Here is a 19,156-nt window from a genome sequence, read left to right on the forward strand (position 1 = left end):
AAAATAGGACATGTCTGTTTTTTTTTTACCATCTTGACGAATCACTACATAGACTCAAGTATATGAGGGATACATAAAAACAACTACCCAAAGGATGAAAATTCACACTATGAAAAGCAGACTATTTCATTAGCTTTTTTTTTTCACTAAATGGTCATGTGAATATAGCCGAAAAGCTCATGTACTTTTTAAATGTCCATGTTTTTCTATGCCAAGAACAGAAAAGTAATAGTAACAACACATCACAAAATCATATAGTGTGTTGTAATGTTAGTCCCTGTTCCCGGCCACCCGTATTCTCTTCTCTTCACTGTCATTGTTGGCTAGTGGAGCCCCCTCTCAGCTCTGTGAGCACTTAGCTGCTGGGCCCTGAAAAGGACTAGAACCGTGGGTTTGATCAATATGTCTATTACTTGTGTATGGAAATGCAGGGATGATGGAGCACAGTTTATTCATGTAAGCACACGGAGTTACGCTCCGCTCATTCTGAACGTAAAACTCGTTCAGAATGAGCGCGTAAAAACCAGATCCCATTGATTTCTATGGGTGCCAGCATATGCGCGTATCACATTGAAAGCAATAGGGAAAATAGCCTCCCATTGATTTCTATGGGTAGCGCACGTATGTCGGCACCCATAGAAATCAATGGGATCTGGTTTTGATGCACTCATTCTGAACGAGTTTTACGTTCAGAATGAGTGGCGCGTAACTCCATGTGCAGGCTCCCTTAGATAGCAAAATCACTTTAATTTATGAATTGTTATGTAACATTCACTTGAGCTGAATGTGGAATAATTCCATACAGTTGTATCATACGTCTTTTGTTCTTTTTAATTTTGTGAAATTAAAATTGTAAGTAAAGTTAAGGCAGATTATAGAACATAATTCCATCATAAAACAGATGGTATTTTAACATTAAAATTCTAATTAATATCGTATAAAAGTTGACTTTCTTCTTTTTTTTTTTCTTTTTTTTTTTTGCTATACTTCTCATTTAGAATAGGGAATAGTGAAATATTTGTGTTTGTGAAACTTTTTTATATTACAAACTTACACTTAAATTTTATATTACCATGAATAAATGAGCAAACAGTCTAGATGTAATGCATTATACATTATGTGGTTATACCATGTATGTAATGACATTATATTTTTTATTTTAAAAAAAATTGTGGAATAGAAAACAAACAGGTGTAAAATGCTAAAAAATGAATGCAATGATTTGAAAAACTTATATAGCTATATTGTAGTCTTAGAACATAGAAATGAAAAGTTAGACATTATTTTATTTCAGTTAAAAAAAATTAACTCATTTAGAAATTCATGGCAGCAACACATCTCAAAAAATTTGGAGTAGTGCTACCAAAAGACTGGCAGAATAAGTGGTTCTAATGAAGAACAGTTGTAGGATCAATTTTCAACTAAGCAACATGACTGGTATCTCAGACCTGGCCCTTTCCTGGATCTCCTCATACCTTACCAACCGCACATTCAGCGTCTCCCACTTGCACACCACCTTCTCACCTCGCCCTCTCTCTGTAGGTGTCCCCCAAGGCTCCATCCTAGGACCCCTCCTGTTCTCCATCTACACCCTTGGCCTAGGCCAACTCATAGAATCTCATGGTTTTCAATACCATTGCTATGCCGATGACACCCAAATCTACATCTCTGGACCAGATATTACCTCCCTGCTGGCCAGAGTTCCAGACTGCTAGCGGCTGTAGCCTCCTTCCTCTCCTCCCGCTTTCTCAAGCTGGAGAAAATGGAGTTCATCACTTTCATCCCACCCCATGTAGCCCCTCCACCTGACCCATCTATCAAAGTTAACAGAACCACAATTACCCCCATCTCACAGGCCCGATGTCTGGGGGTAATCCTGGACTCTGACCTATCCTTCAAGTCACACGTTCGAACCCTCAACACCTCCTGCCACCTCCAGCTCAAGAACATCCATTGAATCCGCTCCCTCCTCACCCCTGAAACTACCAAGATGCTCGTCCAGGCCCTCATAATCTCCCACTTAGACTATTGCAACACCCTTCTCCACGGACTCCCAGCAAACACCCTCGCCCCCTCCAGTCCACCTTAAACTGTGCTTCCCGCTTAATTCACCTCACCCCCCGTTCTTCATCAGCTGCTCCCCTCTGCCAGTCCCTCCACTGGATACCCATAGCCCAGCGAATTCGGTTCAAGCTATTAACGTTAACATTCAAAGCGATCCACATCCTTGCCTCTCCATATATCTCTAAACTAATCTCCCACTACCTGCCCACACGTAACCTCAGATCCTCCAATGACCTCCTACTCCGCTCTTCTCTCATCCGCTCCTCACACAACCGCCTCCAAGATTTCTCCTGTGCATCCCCCATACCTTGGAACTCCTTACCAAGACACATAAGACTGATCCCCACAATCACAGGATTCAAGAAGGCCCTGAAGACTCACCTATTCAGGAAGGCCTACAACCTCCAATAACACTATCACCACACCGCCATCTGAACTGTCTCTCCCTCTCCTTCTGTCTCTAGCCCTTCCCCCTTAGATTGTAAGCCCTCCCAGGCAGGGCCCTCTACCCAGGGGTGAACCTGCCCCTTTCGCCGCCCGAGGCGAACGACAGAAAGCCGCCCCCCCAGGAGGGGGCGGAGCAGAGTGGGACGTGGCACAACGAAGGGGGCGGGACTTAGCAAAGGGGCGGGGCTTGACACCGTTCGCAGGCAGAGAGCAGGCAAGGAGAGGACCTGCTCTCTGCCTGAGCGTAAGGGAAGGCTGCTGGAGCAGCGCTGCTCCAGTGGCCTCCCCAATCCACCGCTCGGTGCTAAGCCAGTCCAGGACAGCTTGTCCTGGACTGGCTTAGCTAAGCAAAAATGCCGCCCTCCCTGGGGCCCTGGCATAGCGCCGCCTGAAGCGGTCGCTTCAGGTCGCCTCATGGGAGGTGCGGCGCTGCCTCTACCCCACCGTGCCAGTCGGTCACTGTTAGTATTATAGCTTCCTGTATATTTTGTGTATTGTATGTAACCCCCAAATGTAAAGCACCATGGAATTCATGGTGCTATATAAATAAACAATAATAATAATAATAATAATAATAATAATAATAACTGTATAAAAGGTGCATTTTAGAGGTAATTTAGAAGTAAACCTGGTCAGAAGTTCACCAATATGTCAGAAACGTCAATTTAAATTTGTGGAATAATTTGAGAAAAAATGTTCCCAAATGTAAAATTACAAAGACTTTGAATATCTTTCCATCCACAGTATATAATATCATCAAAAGAATATCTAGAGAAATCCATGTACACAAGGGAAAAGGCCAACAGTTAATTAGATATTTATGATTAGAGATGGGTGAAATTTAGAAGATTTGCTTTATTTTGGGTTCAAATGGTTCATTCCACAGATTTGTTATGGATTGAATAAGTTTGTCACAAACCAAAAGTGAAATTATTATACTTCAAGGTAAAAGTTTAGAGCTCAGGTCAAACTCAAAACACCTGGCAAATTTGTATCGGATCTGGTTGCAAAACCAGCTTGCTCATCTCTGCTCATAATCTAAAGTTCTTCAGGTGGAATTGCATTAAAAGCAGGCATGAATTAGTAATGCAAATCACTGCATGGGCTCAGGAACATTTATAGATATCATTGTCAGTGAACACCATGCGCAATGTAATCCACAACTGCAAGTTAAATCTGTATCATGCAAAGAAGAAGCCATACATCAACACAATTCAGAAGCGCTGCTATTTTCTCTGGCCCTGAGGTCATTGAAAATGGAATGAGGCTAAATGGAAAACTATTCTGTTGTGAGATGAATCAAAATTTTAAATTCATGATGGCAACCATGGAAGTTGTGTCCTGCAAATTCAAGAAAGGACCATCTAGCTTATTAAGGCTGCATTCACACTGAGTAAACGCTAGCTTATTCTGAACGTAAAACACGTTCAGAATAAGCGGCGTCTAAAGCAGCTCCATTCATCTCTATGGGAGCCGGCATACAAGCGCTCCCCATAGAAATGAATGGGCAGCTTCTTTCACTCCGAGAAGTCCCATTGAAGTGAATGGGATGTGCCGGCGTGTATGCTCCGGCATGAGCAGAGCTTGCCGTACACGCCGGCACATCCCATTCACTTCAATGGGACTGCTCGGAGTGAAAGAAGCAGCCCATTCATTTCTATGGGGAGCGCTCGTATCCCCGCTCCCATAGAAATGAATGGAGCTGCTTTAGACGCCGCTTATTCTGAACGTGTTTTACGTTCAGAATAAGCTAGCGTTTACTTAGTGTGAATGCACCCTAACAGTGCAAAGTACAAAAGCCTGCATCTCTGATGGTAGAACGTTGCATTAGCACCTATGGCATGGGCAGTTTACACAACTTTAAAGGTATTATCAATGCATAGCAGTATATAGAGTACATATACTCCCATCCAGATAACATCTCTTTCAGGGAAGGCCTTGCAAATTTCAAAAAGACAATGCTAAACCATATACTGCCTCTATAACAACATCGATTAGCAGCAGAAGAGTCCAGGTGGAGAACTTCTTGCTGTCCAGACTTTTTACTAGTATAACATAGAAAGCAGATGGTGCCCCCTCTGTCTGGTGTCTGCGTTACCTATCATGTTAAAAAAAAAAAAAAAAAAACAAAACATTTTTGTTAATTTCATAAGGTAGAAAAAGTCCTACCTAGCAACAGCAATAGATTCAGGGGCTCCATCTGTGTCTTTTACTCTATCACAGTTAAAGGGGTATTCCCACGTCGCATACTCACCAGTCTTCACTGCTGTAAAATCTTCTTTCTTCCTGGTTTCTTGCATCATTTGGTGGACGGGGTTTCACATGCAACTTGCCGTTTAGCTCCGCCCCCAATTTTGTGTGTAGCTCCGCCCACCCATATTGGACTATGAAGTACAGGCAGCAGCAACTCCATTCTGTGTTACATACAGAGACTGCCTGTCTCTGCCATAATGAACACAATTGAATTAGCTAGCCTGATAACTGGGAGAACAGAAGAAATGAAAGCAGCTCCTCTCCCCTATCTGATAGCAGGAAGCTAGGTCACGTGGTATAGACACAGGAATAGCTAGATACACAGGCTCGCTCCCTGCACTTAGCCCCTCCTCCCTCCCCCATGAGAGCAGGCAGATACATCACTTGACTTTTGAGCAGATAAGTCAAGGGCTGTGTCAACAATGAATTGAATAAAGTAAGATAGTGGACAAACAAAGCAATTTTGCTGAAGCAGTGTATTTAGGAAAAGTCTTACATCCACATTAACAAGCAGTATAGATAGGATCCTTGTGATGGGACAACCCCTTTAAAGCCATCATGGGAACTATGTGTAAGGGAATTGGTAGCAGAGCAATTTCCCCATAGCTGCTGATGAACCCTGGGGGGAGGGGCACAATAGACAGTGAGCCCTAAGCTGAATTCTCCCTACTGTCCTGCTTGCCGGTCCTATCCTAAGCAATAGGTGGCAACTGGTCAATGGGCCTTTCTTATATAAGTGAAAACAAAGAACGAAGACAAGACAAATAACAACAAAGGGAGGTCAGCTAGCCAAGGGTCCAGTAAGGGCCCATTCACACGGGCACAGAGGGGGCAGATTATGGTGCGTAATCCACGTCATAATCCACCCCTTCACAATGGTGGTCTATAGAGATGAGCGAATAGTGAAATATTCGAGATTCGGTATTCGTTTCGAATAGCCCCTCAATATTCGACTATTTGAATGAATATCGAACCCCATTATAGTCTATGGGGAAAAATGCTTCACTTCAGGGGAAGCCACATTTCGACTCAGGAGAGTCACCAAGTCCACTATGACACCCCAGGAAATGATGCCAACACCCTGGAATGCAACTGGGACAGCAGGGGAAGCATGCCTGGGGGCATCTAGCATGCCCAAGTACCTGTATTACACCACTATCTTGTCAGGATCTCTGTCAGCTTGCGATATGCGGGAGCTGACTTTCCCATAGGAATGCATTGACCAACGTTGATTGGCCGAATGCCATACAGAGTGCAACATTCGGCCAATCAACGCTGGTTCTGCTGGAGGAGGCGGATTCTAGGATTCTAAGATCCGTCCACAGCTGTCAGATCTCATCCAGAGATGTAGCAGAGCTGAGTGTGCACTGAGCTCTGCTACATCCAGAGATGTAGCAGGGATGAGTATGTGCTGAGCTCTGCTAGATCCAGAGATGTTACAGAGCTGAGTGTGCACTGGATGTAGTAGAGCTCAGCGCACACTCAGCTCTTCTACATCTGGGGTGTAGCAGAGCTCAGCACACGGCCAGCTCTGTTACATCTCCGGCGTAGCAGAGCTGTGCACGCAACACTGCTACATCTGAGATCGGACCAGAATGGAGACAGCTGTGGACCGATCTTAGACTCCACCCTCCTCCGGCATAACCAGCATTGATTGGCCAAATGCTGTAGTCTGTATGGCATTCAGTCAATCAATGCTGGTCAATGCATTCCTATGGGCAAAAGTCAGCTCCTGCATATCGCAAGCTGACAGGGATCCCAACGAGATAGAGCCCCAAAAAGCTGTTTGAGTAACATTCCCACCTAAATAAAGGTCATCCCTAGCTAACTCTGCCAGTATATCTATCCCTGTCTCACAATCACATAGTTCACAGTCTCATATGACCCGGATATTAAATCCACTATTCGTATAAATTGGAAGGTGGGAGGGGATACAAATTTTTAGTGTGTTTGCCTTGTGATATTCGATTGTAATCGAATACCTCAAATGGCCTTATATATTGATATTTGATTGAATGCTGTTCGCTCATCTCTAGTGGTCTATGGAGACCGTCAGGCTTCTTTTTTCCGTGGGCGGCAACATGCCGAGCTGCCCTTTTTCAGGCGGTTTCCACAGCTCATCGAGCCATGGTGTCCGCCTGGCGGCAGCAACCTTCAGAGTCGGCCCATTCGTTTGAGCCTACTCCGGAAGGAGAAGCAGCGACTGTCGCATGCCGCGACAGTCGTGGCAGGCGGGTTTTGACCCAAGAGTGACGCGGCTCCCCACGTCACTGTCTGTGTCAAATCCCGCCCTATCACACCACGTGTGAACTAGCCCTAACAGTCAAGCAACACAGTACAGAATCAAAATACAAGAGTATGGTCAAAAGGGTAAGCCGGAATTCAGATGTGATTAATACAATAGTAGTAGACAAGGGAGCTGTGCAGGGAAAAAGTCTAAGGAAAGCGTCTCAATAGCCAGCATGGATGTGTGGGCTAATGGATGTATATAGGAAGCCAAAGACCTGCCCTAGGCTTGATTGGTAGATAGGCTGTCAATCACGCAGGCCAGACTAAAATTAACCATTTCATGATCAGAGAGAAACAGGGTCCAGGAGATGGGTGTGGTGAAATTCAATTACAGAGGCAAGGCAATAGAGCAGTATTCACACAGTGAAATGAAAAACTCTGAGCAAAGAATCAAAATGAGCCTGCCTCATGTGCTGCAGCGTGCGTGCGAAGGGTGGCACAGAGACCCGAACAGGCAGAGATGTTACATTTTCCCTTAATACTGCAATCCATCTATTTCATTAAGTACTTATGTTATCTTTCTCTGCAGCTGCTGTGATTTAGCTACTGCCCAGATGTGTCCACACTTAAAAGGTTATTCCCATATCGGCTAATCACTGTTAAAACAGGATACTTTCTTGCCAGTCCTATACTGTAACTTCTGTAACTTACCTAGAGGTGAATGAGAACTGCGGAAACACCTTATCACAGCTCAGCTACACTGTTTCTATACAGAAACGAGGTAACTAATTGCTATACTACCATTGATAATTACATTATTGGACAATTTGTTGTATGTGAAAGTATGCAAATCAGATTCTGCCAAAATTTGAAAGCCTATTGTGATCGGTCGGGGTTCAACCCCCTTTGACCCCCACTAGTCAGTAGATAAAGCCTCTTCAGCATGTAACATTCATCTGAAAGCAAATACAAATTGAAATGTATAGAAAACTGTAGCAGTAAAGGAAACATTCCCAGGATATTTTATTAGTGGTGAAGGGCATATTTGATGGGTTTTTCGCATCACATATCCTCCATGAAAGACAATGTAAAAAAGGAATTTGTAAAGATTCTGGTACATTTTGAAATGTTGTCTGTGAAGGATAGCACATCGGTTATGTAATTCACATAGTGCACCTTTTTCATTATTAATGTGAACTTACTAAAGTTATTACTCAAAAAATATGCATGGCTGTTCTACCTTGACAAAGGGTTTAACATGAAATACATCTCAAGCAATAGAAAGGACTTCAGGTGAAACCTATGGCACTCAGGCTATGGCTAAAGTTTGATTTCTACATTTAAAAAAAAAAAGTAATTGAAAATAATAACAACCTATTATATTTGCAAAGAAATTACTTTTTATCATTATAAATAGTTCAAAAGGAAAAAACATGTAGACAAAAATGTGACCAGATAAACAGAAATCAAGGACACCAATACAATTTGGAAGAACTGTTGACACAATCAATATGTAATTTGTCTCAATTCCTTCTAGCAAAATGACAGTTGTAACGTGAACACTGATCGCTTCCAAAATACTGATTGCACAAATCCCTCCAGCGGTGGCAATTACAAGCAGTCTCTGCAGTCAAAGATTAGATCCTTTATTGTGAAATGGGGCTCTACAATACATGCATTAATATGCATAATCACAGAGACTACCAGGAGCCCAGCCATATCTTGTGCAGAATAAAAACACAAAGCAAAACATCCGAGGAATATACAGGTATGTTTACAGCTGGTTGGCCATGTGAATTAGAGGCTCAAGAGACTGAAAAAGAAGTCGTGAAATGGAGACCTGAATAGTCTTGCTTGCCTGCAATGCCTGGAGATATAAATACGTTTTATTGAACCTGAACATGGCTTTAATGATATAATATTATATCAGCACATTGTCAATTCTTCTTGTAGTGCTTCTAAAATAAAAGTTATTGAGAAATGAAAATTCAGGATAATATTATTTTTTAACAGAAGGACACTGTAAAATTGGTATAGATTTTGGTGTGAACTGTTATTTTTTGTTATTTTTTTGGGTGTTTTACTTAAGAAAGTTTTTGTATTGTGGTTTGACAAAATCTGGTGCACTCTGGTCATATTGTAGGTGTGGTGCCTATTAGAGATGAGTGAATAGTATTCGATCAAGTAGGTATTCGATCGAATACTACGGTATTCAAAATACTCGTACTCGATCGAGTACCACTCGCTATTTGAATGGAAAAGTTTGATGCAGAACCAGCATTGATTGGCCGAATGCTATACAGTCGGCCAATCACGCTGGTTCTTCTCCTACCTTTAGAAGTCTTCTCCGTGCAGCTTCCCCACGGCGTCTTCCGGCTCTGAATTCACTCTGCCAGGCATCGGGCCTAGGCAGAGCCGACTGCGCATGTCTGCTTGTAGTGCGGGCATGCACAGTCGGCTCTGCCCAGGCCCGATGCCTGGCAGAGTGAATTCAGAGCCGGAAGACGCCGCGGGACGCTGCACGCAGAAGACTTCTTGGAGGATCCAGCCCGACCCTCACTCGTGGACTTGGTAAGTGTAATTTGATTGAACATTGCCTACCCCTGAAATGTGTATTTTCCCCCCATAGAGTATAATAGGATTCGATTCGAGTAGTCGAATATTGAGGGGCTACTCAAAACGAATATCGAATCTCGAACATTTTACTGTTCGCTCATCTCTTGTGCCTATCATTACCTTTTTGTATATTGAATTCTGCACTGGAAAGCTGCACTAAAAGGGTAAGTTCACACATGATTTTTTTGGACCAGAAATTGACGTGGAGTCCGCCTCAGATTTTGGTCTGAAAAACGGCTAGCCGTGACTGGATGCCGGCATTCCGCTTTGGATTAGGACAAAATGAATGGGCCTAGTTGGGAGGGAGGTGTCGCAACTGCAGAATCCGCCTGAAGAAAGGGCAGGTCGCTTCTTTTTTCTGCGTATGGGAACAAATCACTCGCAGAAAAAGGAAATTACCAGCTCTCATTGATTTTAATGGGAGGCGGTTTTTTGATCACTGTTTCTTTTGTGTTGGAGACCGATTTCCCCTACAACTGGGGCTGGTACATTTAGCTCCAGTTGCAGGAGGAAAGCAGCCTCCTGCACGTTAGTATATTCAGCTTACAGAGCTGATTTGGGTCCTGTAGGACCCAGCAGCTCTTGTAAGATGCTGTGTCCGGTGGATCACGTAACTGCCGGGTCTGAGGGTGGCCGCATCATGGCGGTGCCCATAGATGTGTATACAGTGTTCATTTCAGGCTGGATACACAGCAATCAAGAAGGCAGGGAAGGGAATAAACCTTCCCTGCATTCTCTCTGGGAGCTCCGGCTAAAGTTATAGCCAGCTCCCAGCTTCAGCAGCTGTGCGATCTTGGGCAGCTTTCAGAGTTCTGCTTGGATGAACCGGTACATCTTTGCAGAACAAGGCAACCTTCCAGACATATATAGTCTATGGGCGATTCGGAAGTGGTTAAGGTGTTACTGGTTTTTCACTTTTTAAAAAAATGTTTACATTCAATCTTTAGTTATTTAATGAAGCTTGAAAGAGGCTAAGCTGAAATGGTATACAGATAACAGTGGTGCTATTTGATGAGGTGATACAACTTTTTTTTTTTAACTTAGACAAACCTATCTGAGTCAAACAATAAACATGCACAATGCCAATCCATTTACTTCAAAGGGATTACTAAGAGCTGTATTTCCATTATGCCTGTTGGTCCCATTGTCATAACTGGAGCCACAGCCTGCATTTCCATCCCAGCACTCCATTCAAGCCCTATAAAAGCTCCCTAGTTTGCCATTATGCTTTAGTCAACATTCAAGCATAGTGGTTGGAATGTTACCCCATCATTCTTTGGAGACTAGTTGACTTGCTGGAAAATCCATGAATTTTGCTTTGTAAGTGAATCAGAATGTCTAGTAGTTAGTTCATGGTCTGAAAAGTGGGCACACATGGGTTACGTAGCAAGAGAATAATCTTTGTTCAAAAGAAAGAAAGCCCTGAATTGAACTGAGCTGCTGAACTAAGGCTCCATTCATGCTTGACAACCCACCAATGTGTCTGTATTTAAACAGAATATAACCATATTTTGTTTAAAGGACAATTAAAAGTAAAACAATTTTACAATTATAAAATACCTTTTCATAAATGAATAGTGTTGCTAAATGTAAGAAACTTTGTATTATATTTTATTTAAGAAATGTGTATCCTTCTTTATTTATCAGACTAAATTGCTTTTTAGATGCAATTCTATAAAGGGAGGTGAGTGAGGAGGAAAAGAGACACAAATATCTGCAGTTGTTAAGCTCTACTACACTGAGTCATGGAGTGCTTTTCACACTGCTATATCTTCAAGATAAGGCTCCATTGCAAAGAATGAAGCAATACACCAATTAACAGCCTCCCCTCCACCTCCACTCTCTATAGACTTCTGTGTGGAAGGTGAATATGGATTCTAGCCAAATAAGGATAAGTGGATCTCTTGAAAAATGTTTCTTATATTCACAAGGACTAATTACTTAGGAAAAAAATGTTTTATAATTAAAGATGTGCTTTAAAAATTGTAGTGTTTTAAAGATTTTCTCTAATCATCTTAGTGGTAACAGTCTTTTAGCTTGATAGGTTACCAATGGATATGACCATTAATCCAGGAATTTTTTTAGGGCCTGGTCCTTGTCAGAGACACATTCATAATTTCCATATTGTAGCCAGGTTATTTTATAGTGCTGCTGATGCAGTTCAGATACTTTGGTGGCCTTCACTGGTCTTTTTTTTTTTTTTTTTTTTACAAGCCAATCAAAGCCCTCAGTAATCGCATGTCATATGATTGACATCACTGCTGAGACCACTGGTTGGCTGTAATGGTCTTGAGCAGGTATGGTACATGGCTACCTCTACAAGTCTCTGCACTGGATCATTGGAGGAATGAAGAGGTGAAAACTGCATTTTTTTTTATAGACCACTTGCTACAAGCTTTTTTAAAAGAAATCAAACTGCCCCTTATAGGGACAAGTTTAGCGACAAGTCATATATCTTATATAATATTTTGTATTTACTAAGAAAACTTTCTGTTATATTAATGGAAACTTCTGAAAGTATTTTTTAATTGTTGCATTTTACTTATTTTGACTAAAAATATTTTCCAATGAATCTCTATTAATAGAAATGTGAACCATTTTAACTCTGCAGCCTGTTTGTTTTCACATACATCACAGGTTCCTAATGTATGTTCTGTTTCAGGTCTGGTTCACAGGTCTGTTTTCTGGTTGGGGACCCCCGAATGGAACATCAAATGCATTTAAAAGCGTTTACCTAAGAAACCACATGGGCGTAGACTATAATGGGGTCTGACTGTTTCCCGCGTGATTTCGCAATTAATCATGTGGAGAGGCCTTAGCCTAAATGACTTTTAAGAGCTTCACAGTAGAATAGAGATAAGGGCTACAGAAAACGCTATTAGGCTGCCTTCGCACGGAGTAACGATGGGCTCAATTTCAGCTTATTTTTACAGGCGTAGAACTCCGAGGGTCCCATTAACGTTGCATTCATGCGGCGTTTTTTCACTATGAGCGCATACGCGGCGTTTTTTGCTCGCGGAAACGCTCCGTTAAAAAAACGGGGTTTTTAACGGAGCGTTTATACGAGCTAAAAACGCCACGTATGCGCTCATAGTAAAAAAAAAAAAACCCGCGTGAATGCAACGTAAACGCGACCCTCGGCGTTCTAGGCCTGTAAAAATAAGCTGAAATTGAGCCCGCCGTTACTCCGTGTGAAGGTAGCCTTAGACAGCTCCTCTGATGAATTTCATTGAGAACAGGACACAGCAAACTGCATTGTATAAGAGATAAGAGAACAAGCATACCACAAATTAAAAATGTCTGAGAATTTTTTTTGACAAAACCTTAATGGAAAATGTTTTTATCCCAAAATAAGTGCAATGCAATGATGATGATGATGATGATAATAATAATAATAATAATAATAATAATAATAATAATAATAATAATAATAATAATAATAAATCACAAGTGTCCATAGCCATATCCTTTAGATTTTGTTTGAAAATCTGAAACAAGTGTAACAAATAAGAAACAAAAGAAATCATGAATGTGACAAATACTGGTAGAGTTCAATTAAAAAAATGAACAAGCATGAATATCATTGCAGCCATCTGAAATAAGTGTTGCAGTATTCTTGTGAACATATTAATCTATATAAATGTACAGTATAATCGTGTTAGACACAGTATACCAGGAAACATGTTCCCGAACAATTTAGCTGCACAGTGACTTGTAGCTGCATATGTCTAGTTCAGTAAGTTTACTCAATAAATACTGGTTTGCAATGCTTCAGGGATTTTACAAAACCCTTTAGGCACACTGAGTGCTACTATATCAAGCATTGAGCTTAGATTTTCTATTCATTGCCTAATGTCAAATACAGGTCTTTCAATAGCTTCCATATAATAAATTCATATATTAACATTTGAGAACGAATGTGAATGTCTGATGCATGTTGTCGTCCAGTACAGTAAACCATATTTTTCGACAAACCATTAAATAAATGTGAATTGTTTTCTGAATGAGAATAATATACCGAAACAGAGTTAAATGCAGTAGTTATTTCTTTCCGGTAAAGTAGAAGAGTACCCTTAGGTAGAACATATGTGCTTGTGTTTCTGTTTGTGCGTTAATGGCTGCAAAGCTATTTAATTCTGTGATTTACTGTATATTTAATTGCTTTGTTTCCTCTACAGTCTTTTTTCTTGGTAGAAGACTACAATAACAAAGAAATACACCATGCAACCACGCAATCTAGACTGTGAAAAAGGGGGTGTTAATAATACCTAAGAGGTACAGGGGACATAAAAGTCAATAGGCTTCCTCACTTACAGATACACATACATTTGGTATATATTTTGTATGGGCAGTATGCAATATATGGGATAATGTACCTCCTAATGGATATTTGAATCTGATAAGACTAGTAGAAGTCATTGAGGTTGTCTCTTATAATACATTATAAGCGTGTAAAGTTTCTGAACTCAAATGCAAGTTCTAGTTTTCTTAATAATTTATGATAGGGAATCCTAATTACATAGTAGATGAGGTTGGATGAAGACATCAGTCCATCAAGTTCAACCTATAGCCCTACAATCCCCTACAGTGTTGATCCAGGGGAAGACAAAAAAATCCCATGAGGCTCAGGCCAATTGCCCCATTTCATGGGAAAAAATTCTTTCCCGACTCCAATCTGGCAGTCAGTATAAAACCCTGGATCAACATGTCCTTAAAATCTAGAGTCCATAACCTGTTATATTTTCTCTACAAGAAAGACTTCCAGGCCCTCTTTGAACTTGTATAATGAATCCACCATCACCACTTCCTGGGGCAGAGAGTTCCAGAGCTTCGCTGTTCTTACTGTGAAGAATCCCCTTCTATGTTTCTGGTGAAACTTTCTCCAGACGTAGAGGATGTCCCCTTGTCACTGTCACTTGCCTAGGAGTAAAAAGATCCTTAGAAAGTTCTTTGTATTGTCCCTTCATTGTGTTTGTGCAAAATAATACTTTTACTCATGTTCAATAAATTCTTACAAACGGTCTACAGCAGCTAAGGAATATGGCCTTTGTATTGGTGGTGTACCCCAGTGTAAAAATGGTAGAACAATGCTGTTGTGTCTCCCAAAAGTACCAGATTTAATGACTGCTCAAACAATACAAGCACCTTACCCTCTGAAAATAGATCCTGTTGCAATGACCCTAGAATACATTGCCAGCCAAAGGCTGAAGCCCCACATTCTGGAAACACAGTTTTTTTGTTGCAGAATTTGTTGCATTGTTTTAAGCCAATACCAGGAGTGAATTGAGCAAAAGATAGAAGTATAAGAACCTCCTATATATTTCCCATTACTTCTGTAGCCATTCTTGGGTTTGGCTCCAAAAGCCGCAACAAAATCTGCAACCAAAAAAAAGCTGTGTTTCTGCAACGTGGGGCTTCAGCCTAAAGCTCTATTGTTAGATTCAAAGCAACAGTGGGGGTGGGTTTCTGTAGGGCAATACAATTTTCATACCTTTTATTGTGCGCACTTTAAAAATTTTCATACACAATGTTCCATTTAGCTTATCCCTGCTGTTCTGTTCGGGTCAATATGACCCGAAATGATTTTTGAGACCCTGCAGATTTTTTTTTAATGAGGATTTGAAACTAGTGGTTCCTTGACTTTTCCTCATTTGTGGAGCTCTACATATTTTTTTGTTTTTGGTTTTTCTTTTTTGTTTACTTTTTGCTACACGCTGATTGTTACACGTGTACTGTTCGGGTCAATATGACCCGATAGCATTTTATACTGTTCTACAGGTCTCTGATTATTTCTGACTGCAAAAGTTATGTTTTTTTTATGTGTACTTCATCTCCAAATGGTGGTGGTTTCACTATTCTTATCAGTAAGCAAGTAATTATCTAGTCTGTTTGTGAGGAGACTGGTTGTCTATCATTCAAAGGGTAAAAGTTTGTGGAATTGCGAAACCGGTCGCCACATATTTAGAGCTACAATGTGTCTTGAAAGGTTTCATGACATTTCGAGAGTACTGCGGTTTGATTCTAAAACAGATAGAATGGAAAGAAGAGCTAAAGATAAACTAGCCCCTATTAGAAATGTTTGGAATCAATGGGTAGAGAGTCTACCAAAATTGTATAACAGTGGTGAAAATGTAACTGTTGATGAGCAACTGGTGGCATTCCGAGGTAGGTGCCCATTCAGACAATATATACCAAGTAAGCCAGCAAAATATGGCATCAAGATCTGGACACTTTGCGACAGAAAAAGTTCATATGCTCTAAATGTTCAAGTGTCTACAGGAAAAGCCCCTGATGAAAGACCTGAAAAAAATCAGGGTATGCGTGTTGTTCTAGATTTGACTCATGGACTAAAAGGACAAAATGTCACATGTGACAACTTTTTTACATCCTATCAACTAGGCCAAATGTTGAAGAAAAAACAACTTACCATGCTGGGTACTATGAGAAAAAACAAACCTGAACTACCGCAAGGTATCCTTAGCAAGAGAGAGGTGTACAGTTCTACTTTTTATTTTTCTGGAAATACAACTGTTGTTTCTTATGTTCCAAAAAAACCCAAATTCTCATGAGCACAATGCACCATGACAATGCCGTAAGTGATAGAGAAGACAGAAAGCCTGACATTATTTTGGATTATAATGCCACAAAGGGAGCAGTTGATACTTTAGACCAAGTAATATCAACATATACATGCAAACGCAAAACCAATCGGTGGCCAATGATTTTATTTTATAACATACTGGACGTTTCTGCATACAATGCATTTGTCTTATGGAGAGAAATTGGAACCTCGATTGGAACCGGAATAATCTGCATAAAAGAAGATTATTTCTTGAGGAATTGGGAAAATCCCTGGTGAGGCCATATACTGAGAGCAGAAAAGTGACCCCCAGAAGTAAGGGAGCAGCAGCCATTGTAAAAAGTGTCCAGCATGCTGAAGAAAGAGACTCCACATCCACGGCCTCCACCAGCACAGCTACCAGCAAAACAAGGAAGAGATGGAGCTTCTGTCCATCTTCCTGTGACAATAAGACTAATCTGACATGTGCTGGATGTTCAAAAGATCTGTGTAAAGGACATGGGTCTTATTATTGTGCTCAGTGTAAAAACGCATGAACATGTTCAGTTTTTTCTTTTTTCTTTCTAAAATGGTTGAAGTTTTTATGATTTTTCATTTGTTGATTTATAAAATTTGTTTTCAAAAAGTTAAATTTCATGTTTTAGTAATAGTAATGTAAAGCTTCTTTATTATTTGTGTGCAGAATGTCAACAATCGAAGATAATTGCAAAAAGCCTGTGTAACCTTTTTATGAAAAAAAAAAAAAAAAATTAAGTTTGAATTTAAATTTTTCTTTTGTTTATGATCAAACATGTTCACATACAGTATTTCAATGAAAAAAAGTATTCAAATAAAACAATTAGAGTAGCTAAAAATCAAGAATTAATAGGTCGGGTCATATTGACCCGGGAACAGTACAAGTGTATAGCAAATGCGAACAGAACAGCAGGGTTAAAGTCAAAGTGTGCGTAGTAAGGGTACAGAGGCAACCCTCTCTTAAGCAATTTAGGGTCCTTATACATGTGCATATGTGGACAGGGAATGAGCATCAATTGTCACCAATAAATTTATTGACCATGGCTCTTTTTATACAAGCTGTTGTAAAGTGAAAGGGGTAGAAAGATTGCTCCTGAGATCGTTCCTCCCATTTACAAGGCAATATGTTCCTGATAATCTGCGTTTTTTTATACTTCAGAAAATAATTTGCATAAAAGATCAGTTTGACATAGCATTTACCAGGAATAAACATTTCCTATGCAATGTTTATTTGCCCATTTAATTAATATTAATATGTTAATATATAGACAAGAACAAAGGAGAGAGTATCATGTAAAAAGTTATTTGACTAATGTAGGAAAGAAGCCAAATTTGGATAAAGTAACCTACATGTCTGTCTCAACACGTGTGCCGAGGAAAACAAAATATGGCTTGCAGCTCAAAGTTTAGTTTCTTCCTAGGCTCAAAGAAAACCTGTAATGTGCCCATATGTTTATTAATTATTTAGTTATTTTAAAGGGGTTTTCCCCATCTCCCTGTTTCAGAAGTTTGTCTGCTGTCTCTTCTTCTCACTTCCTGTACCCCCCCCCCCCCCCGCCCCTTCCAGTTTGCTGAACGGGATACTATGAAGTATCACAATAATTATGCAGATCAAATAATATGCACATGCCTGACTCATTGTTATCTGTGTGTTTACATAGAGAAAAAAACAGAATCTGCTTTATCAGCAAACTGCAATTAGCTTAACTGATTGTCCTACAGAGCTTTAGAGAACAGTGATAGCAGTGAGTGACATCACTTGTCCTATCACACAGGTCCGGCGCAATGGAAACCACATGTAATCAATGGGAAGAATAAGTTCACATAGCAGGAAAACACATCAGCATTTGCAAAGCAATATATTTAGGAAAAGTCTTCAATTTACATAAGCTACCAGATAGGATCCTTGAAATGGGACAACCCCAATAAATATAATGTAGTGGTGTTTTTTTATTTGCTTTAACAATGCACAAATAAAAGAGTTGCCTCTTTTTTTCATAATAGCCTAAGGGTAAGTTCACACAGCAGAAAATTCCTCTTAATTCCTCTTAATTTTCAGTTGAAGTTTTCCATCGGAACCCAATGCCCGGAGCACAGAAGTGAGTAATAAATCCAGCTCACTGCCTACTCTTAGTTGTTCCTGTAACAAATTGTGTTTCTAAACAGCTAGGACAACCTTCTAAGGCAATGAAATTAAGGAGGGAGGCCATGGCTGTATGTGGGTATTTAGATTCACTGAGATATGGATACAATTATTCCTTTTAACAAAGTGCACTGAAGGGGGATAGACACATCCACCATAGGAATATTAATAAATAAAACTTTACTTTTATTAGATATGCTTTAAAAACTGGACACAAACAAAAGTATAAAAAAAATTTTTGTCCATCACCAATACCCGCTTATTACAAGAATGAGCGATATATAGGGAAAGGAGGTACTGCTTTAGTTGTCCCTGCAAAACCTCACTCACTCCCTACTTAGTGCAAGATAGCCACCAACAGCATCACAGATTAAAATATGAGCAAGACCGCATACACAGACACAATGGGATACTCCCCCACCCCTCTGAGGCTACTGGCCTAATGCCACACCAACAGAGAAGGGAGGTACCATCGGTCAGGTCACTGCTCAAATTGTCCGTGTGTGGGTAGTATCAATAACTTCTCAATTTGACCCTACGCGTTTCTTCTCTATGGGAGAGAATCATCAGGGGTCTATCTATAAGTTCCTCGCTCCAGGAACACAGACATAGCATATAGCAACAAGCGGTAGATGTTCTGACCGCTAGCAGGACCGCCGCTCAAATGTTCAGCGGTGAATAGCCCTGCTCACTTGCAGGTATTTAAGACACTCCCCACTCCCTCCATCAGAAAAATGGCCAATCAGCTTAATTTGACGGTCACACCCTCTTAGAGTTACATCAAAGAGTGGATACTCCCTCCGCAAAAG

The 19,156-nt window shown here is 40.6% G+C and overlaps 1 long non-coding RNA gene across 1 annotated transcript in view; it reads right to left on the minus strand.

The window, feature by feature from the left end:
• Positions 1–2,486: 2,486 nt before the first annotated feature.
• Positions 2,487–19,156, minus strand: part of LOC142183405 (uncharacterized) — a 951,200-nt gene continuing 934,530 nt past the window's right edge. Inside the window, exon 3 of the long non-coding RNA XR_012711773.1 lies at positions 2,487–2,504. This is a non-coding gene — a long non-coding RNA (uncharacterized LOC142183405). The remainder of the gene's footprint in view (positions 2,505–19,156) is intronic.

The sequence above is a fragment of the Leptodactylus fuscus genome, chromosome 1, assembly GCF_031893055.1.
Source record: "Leptodactylus fuscus isolate aLepFus1 chromosome 1, aLepFus1.hap2, whole genome shotgun sequence".
NCBI classification, from domain to species: domain Eukaryota; kingdom Metazoa; phylum Chordata; class Amphibia; order Anura; family Leptodactylidae; genus Leptodactylus; species Leptodactylus fuscus.